The sequence below is a fragment of the Bombus affinis genome, unplaced genomic scaffold, assembly GCF_024516045.1.
Source record: "Bombus affinis isolate iyBomAffi1 unplaced genomic scaffold, iyBomAffi1.2 ctg00000152.1, whole genome shotgun sequence".
NCBI lineage: Eukaryota > Metazoa > Arthropoda > Insecta > Hymenoptera > Apidae > Bombus > Bombus affinis.
The window spans coordinates 271,398-280,566 of record NW_026108871.1 but is presented as its reverse complement, the minus strand read 5'-3'; the positions used below and the strand labels follow the sequence as shown (position 1 = coordinate 280,566).

The window sequence follows — 9,169 nt, the reverse complement described above, 5'->3', positions numbered from 1 at the left end:
ACCCGCTAACAATTACTCCCTTCTATTCCTTTATTCAACTGACCCGCTAACAATTACTCTCCTTATTTTCGCTAAATTCTCCTGAACCAACTAATCACAATTGCTCTATCCTATTTCTTTATTCTAACTGAATTACTCTTCTTTAATTTCGTTAAATTCTCCCGAACGCTAACAATTTCTCTGACTATATTCTAACTGAACCAACTAATGGCAGTTACTCTCTTTTCACAATTACTCTGATTGTTCTAACTGAACCACTAACAATTAATCGCTAACGCTAACGCTAACAATTAATCTGACTCTTCTTTATTTTTCGCTAAATTCTCCCGAACGCTAACAATTACTCTCTTCTATTCCTTTATTCAACTGACCCGCTAACAATTACTCTGATTTGAATTGTGTCGCTACGCTTTTTATAATGACATCCCCAATGGGATGACAGTCACGTGACAGTTCGTTCCGGTGGGAATCGCAATGCTGCAGGTTTTTAGAGTTTCCATGAGAGAACGTGGATTTTGATGATTACAGGTTATGTTGAGTGATGGACACAAAAGCGTCCGCGCCTGTGCGAGCTGTGTGAGTATGTGTTTTTAGTATTCTATCTCGTTTCGCATGTTGTTTGTTTCCTTAAACTTGTGAATTTGTTTTAGCGCAAGAGGAAGAAGATATGTGAATGGTACGAGATGACGTGATCGACGTGCGTGTGTGAATATGTGCGAGGGATGATGCTGAAGTGGCGGTTTTCCATCCAAATAGGCACGGTGGCCCTTCGTTGGCGTCGTGTCCTGATGATCTTTTGACAATTTGGTTTTATTTGACAATATGAGATATATTTTGCTCCTTGTAGATTTATATGTCCATATTTGCTATATATTAAATCGTGTATATTTTATATTACTTTCTTGTTATTAGGTTATTAGTTGTGTAACTCCAGTTTCTGATCTATGGAAAGTGGTGAAACGTCTTCACGAAATACAATTTCATTCGTTTTCCTCCCTTGCATTGGCACGCTGTGAGTGGTGTCGACTTCCAGATGAGGTTTGTGCATCTTGATTATTATGCATTTAATGATAGATACTTTGTCAGAGGTTCCCATGCGGATTGTCTCGGTGTGTATCTTGTTATGATTTCTTTTATTTAGTTCATCCTGTTTCTTTCGTGTTTTATTCACTGCATATGATATTTCAGTGCAAGAAGAAGAAGAATTGTAAAGAATCCGTAAGTGGCCCTAGAAGACGCAGTCATCGTGTGAGGTGTTGTCGGCAGGAACGAAGAGTCGAAGTTGTTGAAGAAGTCGTGTGACATTTGTATTGTTTCCGGTTATATACAACGCTATTTCACATATCTATGTATATATATATATTATTATATTATTATATATTATTATACTAAATCTTCAGTTGGTTTAGTTGAATGTTCAGTAATGTAATTTTTACAAGGTGGTTTTGTATATTAGATGAGTAGTTGTTCGATATAATAATATGTGTATATATATATATACATTTCGCAATGTAATTTTCCATTATGTAAAATATATATATGCATATGTATATGTGCGCGTATTGTTATTCTCATTGTTTCTCGGATCGTTAATTGGTTGAATATTCCGAAATGTGGATTTCGTATATAATTCTCTAGGTTCGTAGAAATGTAAATCTATATATTTATTTCTTTGCGTTTTAATGGTTTAATAACGTATACATACATATATATATATATATATATATATATTATGAATTTTTCCCAAAGATACGCGTACGCATGTGTATATCTATATATGTGTGTGTCGCAGAGTAATCTTGTATACAATTTTCACTTTTATTAGAATGCTGATGTAGTGTAGTATATTTTATTTCTTTTATATTTTATTAGATTACCAATTATTCAGATTCACGAAGTAGCTCACACACACAGATATGCATACACGTGTGTGTATATACATGTGTTTTCGCAGAGGAATCTCATACATTTGAATCGCGGCTTGTTTTATTTATTGGTTCATTTAATTATTTCATTTTATTTGTATTTTATATGTCATTGCTGATTGGTTGTAGTGTTTCTTCTTATTGATTCATTTATTTCATTTTGATTGTCTGTCGTATAATTCTTTTTATTTTGATTGGTTAGTTATTAGTTAATTTATTATTATTGGTCGTGTTTAATTATTCATAAGTTATTGGTTCGTGGCGTCACGTGCGGAACGCGGGACGTGACAGTACGTCATGTAGTGATGCAATATAACGTTATACGTTATAACGTAACAGTATATGACGTTATACGTCATATGGTGATGCAATATAACGTTGTAAGTTATATAGTAATACATTATAACGTTATGCGTTATAACGTAATAGTATATAAAGTTATACTTCATATAGTGGTGCAATATAACCTTATAAGATGCCACGTTATAGTATATAACGTTATACGCCATATAGTGGTGCAGTATAACGTTATAGGTTATAACGTAATAGTCTATATCGTTATACGTCATATAGTGATGCAAGATATCGTTATACGTTGAAATGTAGTAGTATATAGCGTTATACTTCACATAGTGATGGAATATAAAGTGATACGTCATATAGTGTTGCAATATATCGTTATACGTTATAACGTAATAGTATATAACGTTATACATCATATAGTGCTGCAGTATAACGTTATAGGTTATAACGTAATAGTCTATATCGTTATACGTCATATAGTGATGCAATATACCGTTATACGTTATAACGTAATAGTATATAGCGTTACACTTCACATAGTGATGGAATATATAGTTATACCTTATAACGTAATAGTATATAAGGATATACGTCATATAGTGACGCTGTATAATGTTCTAGGTTATAACGTAATAGTCTATATCGTTATACGTCTTATAGTGATGCAATATAGCGTTATACGTTATAACGTAATATTATAAAACGTTAGACATCATATAGTGATGCAATATATCGTTATACGTTATAACGCAATAGTATATAAAGTTATACGTCACATAGTAATGCAATATATCGTTATACGTTGTAACGTAATGCTCCATAACGTTATGCGTCATATAGTAATGCAATATAACGTTATACGTTATAACGCAACAGTATATCACGTTATTCGTCATATAGTGATTTAACATGCGGTCATACGTTATGGCGTAATACTCTATAATGTTATACGTTATAATGTACTAGTATTTGACGTTATGCGTCATATAGTGATGCAATTTAACGTTATAAGTGATATAGTGATGCTATATAACGTTATACCATATAACGTAATAATATATAACGTTATACGTCATATAGTGATGCAGTACTACGTTATAGATATAACGTAATGGTATATGACGTTATACATCATATAGTGATGCAGTGATGCAATATAACGTTATAAGTGATATAGTGATTTAATATAACGTTATGCGTTATAACGGAATAGTATAAATCGTTGTAGGATATAAGGTAATACTCTCTAACGCTATACGTTATAACGTAATGGTTCATAACGTTATACGTCATATAGGGATGCTATATAACGTTATAAGTGATATAGTGATGCAATATAACGTTATACGTTATAACAGTATATGACGTTATACGTCATATAGTGGTGCAGTATAACGTTATAGGTAATAACGTAATAGTATATAACGTCATACGTCACATAGTGATGAAATATATCGTTATCCGTTATAACGTAATAGTATACTACGTTATACGTCATATAGTGATGCAATATAACGTTATACGTTATAACGTAATAGTCTATATCGTTAGACGTCATATAGTGATGCAATATAAAGTTATATGTCAAATAGAGGTGCAACATAACGGTATACGTTATAACGTAATAGTATACAACGTTATACTTCATATAGTGATGCAATAATAAGTTATACGTCTTATAGAGTTGCAATATAACGTTATACGTTATAACGTAATAGTCTTTATCGTTATACGTCATATAGTGATGCAACATAAAGTTATACGTCATATAGAGATGCAATATATCGTTATGCGTTATAACGTAATAGTATATAACGTTATACTTCACATAGTGATTTTTTATATAGTTATAACTTATAACGTAATAGTATATAACGTTATACGTCATATAGTGGTGCAATATAGAGTTATGCGTCATATAGAGATGAAATATAACGGTATACGTGATAACGTAATAGTATATGACGTTATACGTCATATAGTGATGCAATATAACGTTGTAAGTGATATTGTGATGCAATATAACGTTATGCCTTATAACGTAACAGTGTATAACGTTATACGTCATATAGTGATGCAGTATAACGTTATAGGTTATAACGTAATAGTATTCAACGTTATACGTCACATAGTCATGCATTATGTCGTTATACGTTATAACGTAATACTCCGTAACGTTAAACGTGATATTGTGATGCAATATAACGTTATGCGTTATAATGTAATAGTATATAACGTTATACGTCATATAGTGATGCAATATAACGTTGTAAGTGATATAGTGATGCAATATAATGTTATAAGTTATAACGTAATAGTGTCAACGTTATACGTCATATAGCGATTCAATAATACGTTATACGTCATATAGAGATGCAATATAATGTTATACGTTATAACGTCATAGTCTATATCGTTATACATCATATAGAGGTTCAATATAGCGTTATAAGCGATATACTGATGCAATATATCGTTATACCTTATAACGTAATAGTATATAACGTTATACGTCACATAGTAATGCATTATGTCGTTATACGTCATAACGTAATACTCCGTAACGTTATACGTGATATAGTGATGCAATATAACGCTATACGTTATAACGTAATAGTCTATATCGTTATACGTCATATAGTGATGCAATATAAAGTTATATGTCAAATAGAGATGCAATATAACGGTATACGTTATAACGTAATAGTATACAACGTTATACTTCATATAGTGATGCAATAATACGTTATACGTCATATAGTGATGCAGTATAGCGTTATAGGTTATAACTTAATAGTCTATATCGTTATACGCCATATAGTGACGCAATATAGCGTTATACGTTATAACGTAATATTATATAACGTTATACTTCACATAGTGATGGAATATATAGTTATACCTTATAACAAAATAGTATATAACGTTATACGTCACATAGTGGTGCAGTATAACGTTATAGGTTATAACGTAATATTCTATATCGTTATACGTTATATAGTGATGCAATATAGCGTTATAAGTTATAACGTAATAGTCTGTATCATTATACTTCACGTAGTGATTGAATATATCGTTATACGTCACATAGTGGTGCAATATAACGTTATACGTTAAAACGTAATAAGCCATAACCTTATACGTCATATAGTGATGCAATATAACGTTATGCATTATAACGTAATAGTACATAACGTTATACGTCACATAGTGATGCAATAGAACGTTATAAGTGATATAGTGATGCAATATAACGTTACACCTTATAACGCAATAGTATATAACTTTATACGTCATATATTGTTGCAGTACAACGTTATAGGTTATAACGTAATAGTATATAACGTTATACTTCATATAGTGATGCAATATAACGTTATAAGTTTTAACGTAATAGTATCAACGTTATACGACATATAGTGATTCAGTAATACGTTATACGTCATACAGAGATGCAATATAACGTTATACGTTATAACGTAATAGTATATATCGTTATACGTCATATAGTGATGCAATATAAAGTTATACGTCATATAGAGATGCAATATAACGGTATACGTTATAACGTAATATTATACAACCTTATACTTCATATAGTGATGCAATAATACGTTATACGTCTTATAGAGGTGCAATATAACGTTATACGTTATAACGTAATATTCTATATATTTATAATTCATATAGTGAGGCGATATAAAGTTATACGTCATATAGTGGTTCAATATATCGTTATGCGTTATAACGTAACAGTATATGACGTTATACTTCACATAGTGATGGAATATATAGTTATAACTTATAACGTAATAGTATATAACGTTATACGTCATATAGTGATGCAGTATAGCGTTATACGTTATAACGTAATAGTCTATATATTTATAAGTCATATAGTGAGGCGATATAAAGTTATACGTCATATAGTGGTGCAATATATCGTTATGCGTTATAACGTAATAGTCTGTATCATTATACTTCACGTAGTGATGGAATATATCGTTATACGTCATATAGTGGTGCAATATATCGTTATACGTTATAACGTAATAGTCTATATTTCTATAAGTCATATAGTGAGGCAATATAAAGTTATACGTCATATAGTGATGCAGTATAGCGTTATACGTTATAACGTAATAGTCTATATATTTATAAGTCATATAGTGAGGCAATATAAAGTTATACGTCATATAGAGATGCAATATAATGTTATACGTTATAACGTAATAGTCTATATCGTTATACGTCATATAGAGATGCAATATAACGTTAGAAGTGATATCGTGATGCAATATATCGTTATATCTTATAACGTAGTAGTATATAACGTTGTACGTCATATAGTGATGCAGTATAACGTTGTAGGTTATAACGTAATAGTATATAACATCACACGTCACATAGTAATGCATTATGTCGTTATACGTTATAACGTAATACTCCATAACGTTATACGTGATATAGTGATGCAATATAAAGTTATACGTCATATAGTGGTGCAATCTATCGTTATACCTTATAACGTAATATTATATAACGTTGCACGTCATATAGAGATACAATATAAAGTGATAGGTCATATAGTGGTGCAATATATCGTTATACGTTATAACGTAATAGTATATAACATTATACGTCATATAGTGCTGCAATATAGCGTTATATGTTATAACGTAATACTCCATAATGTTATACGTGATATAGTGGTGCAATATAACGTTATACGTGATATAGTGATGCAATATAACGTTATACGTTATAACGTAACAGTATATGACGTTATACGTCGTATAGTGATGCAATATAACGTTGGATGTGATATAGTGATGCAATATAAGGTTATAAGCTTTAATGTAATAGTATCAACGTTATACGTCATATAGTGTTTCAATAATACGTTATATGACATACAGAGATGCAATATAACGTTATACGTTATAACATAATAGTCTGTATCGTTATACGTCATATAGTGATGCAGTATAGCGTTATAGGTTATAACGCAATAGTCTATATCGTTATACGTCATGTAGTGCTGCAATATAGCGTTATACGTTATAACGTAATAGTATATAACGTTAGACATCATATAGTGATGCAATACATCGTTATACGTTATAACGTAATAGTATATAACGTTATACGACATATAGTGATGCAATATAAAGTGATACGTCATATAGTTGTGCAGTATATCGTTATACGCTATAACGTTATAGTATATAACGTTATACGACATATAGAGATGCAATATCGAGTAGTACGTCATATAGTGGTGCAATATATCGTTATACGTTATAACGTATTAGTATATAACATTATACGTCATATAGTTATGCAATATAACGTTGTAAGTGTTGTAGTGATACAATATAACGTTATAAGTTATAACGTAATAGTATCAACGTTATACGTCATATAGTGATTCAATAATACGTTATACGTCATATAAAGATGCAATATAACGTTATACGTCATAACGTAATAGTCTATATCGTTATATGTCGTATAGTGATGCAATATAAAGTTATATGTCAAATAGAGATGCAACATAACGGTATACGTTATAACGTAATAGTATAAACGTTATACGTCATATAGTGATGCAATATGACGTTATACGTCATATAGTAGTGCAATATATCGTTATGCATTATAATGTAATAGTATATAAGGTTATACTTCATATAGTGAAGCAATATATCGTTATACCTTAAAACGTAATAGTATCTAACGTTTTACGACATATAGTGACGCAGTATAACGTTATAGGTTGTATCGTAATACTCCATAACGTTATACGTCATATAGTAATGCAATATAACGTTATACGTTATAACAGTATATGACGTTATACGTCTTATAGTGACGCAGTACAACGTTATAGGTTATAACGTAATAGTATATAACGTTATACGTCATATAGTGACGGAGTATAACGTTATAGGTTGTAACGTAATAGTATATAAGGTTATACTTCATATAGTGATGCAATATATCGTTATACCTTCTAACGTAATAGCATATAAGGTTATACTTCATATAGTGATGCAATATAACGTTATAAGTGATATAGTGATGCAATATAACGTTACAAGTGGTATAGTGATGCAATATAGCGTTATGCATTATAACGTAATAGTATAAATCGTTATACCATATAAGGTAATACTCTATAACGTTATACGTTATAATGTAATAGTATATGACGTTGTACGTCATATAGTGACGCAGTATAACGTTATATGTTGTAACGTAATACTCCATAATGTTATACGTCATATAGTAATGCAATATAACGTTATAAGTGATATAGTGATGCAATATAACGTTATAAGTGATATAGTGATGCAATATAACGCTATACGTTATAACGTAATAGTTCATAACGTTATACGTCATATAGTAATACAATATAACGTTATACGTTATAACAGTATATGACGTTGTACGTCATATAGTGGTGCAGTATATCGTTATAGCGTAATAGTATATAAGGTTATACTTCATATAGTGATGCAATATATCGTTATACCTTATAACGTAATAGCATATAAGGTTATACTTCATATAGTGATGCAATATAAGGTTATAAGTGATATAGTGATGCAATATAACGTGATAAGTGATATCGTGATGCAATATAACGTTATGCATTATAACGCAATAGTATATAACGTTATACGTCACATAGTGATGCAATATAACGTTATAAGTGATATAGTGATGCAATATAACGTTATACCTTATAACGCAATAGTATATAACGTCATACGTCATATATTGTTGCAGTACAACGTTATAGGTTATAACGTAATAGTATATGACGTTATACGTCATATAGTGGTGCAATATATCGTTATACCTTACAATGTAATAGTACATAAGGTCATACTTCATGTAGTGAAGCAATATATCGTTATACCTTATAACGT

At 30.3% G+C, this 9,169-nt stretch overlaps 1 long non-coding RNA gene across 1 annotated transcript; it reads left to right on the top strand.

The window, feature by feature from the left end:
* The first annotated feature begins 783 nt into the window (after positions 1-783).
* Positions 784-1,550, top strand: LOC126927576 (uncharacterized). Its single transcript, XR_007715649.1, has 2 exons — positions 784-1,038; positions 1,189-1,550. It is a non-coding gene; the product is annotated as an uncharacterized LOC126927576 (long non-coding RNA).
* The last annotated feature ends 7,619 nt before the right edge of the window (positions 1,551-9,169 follow it).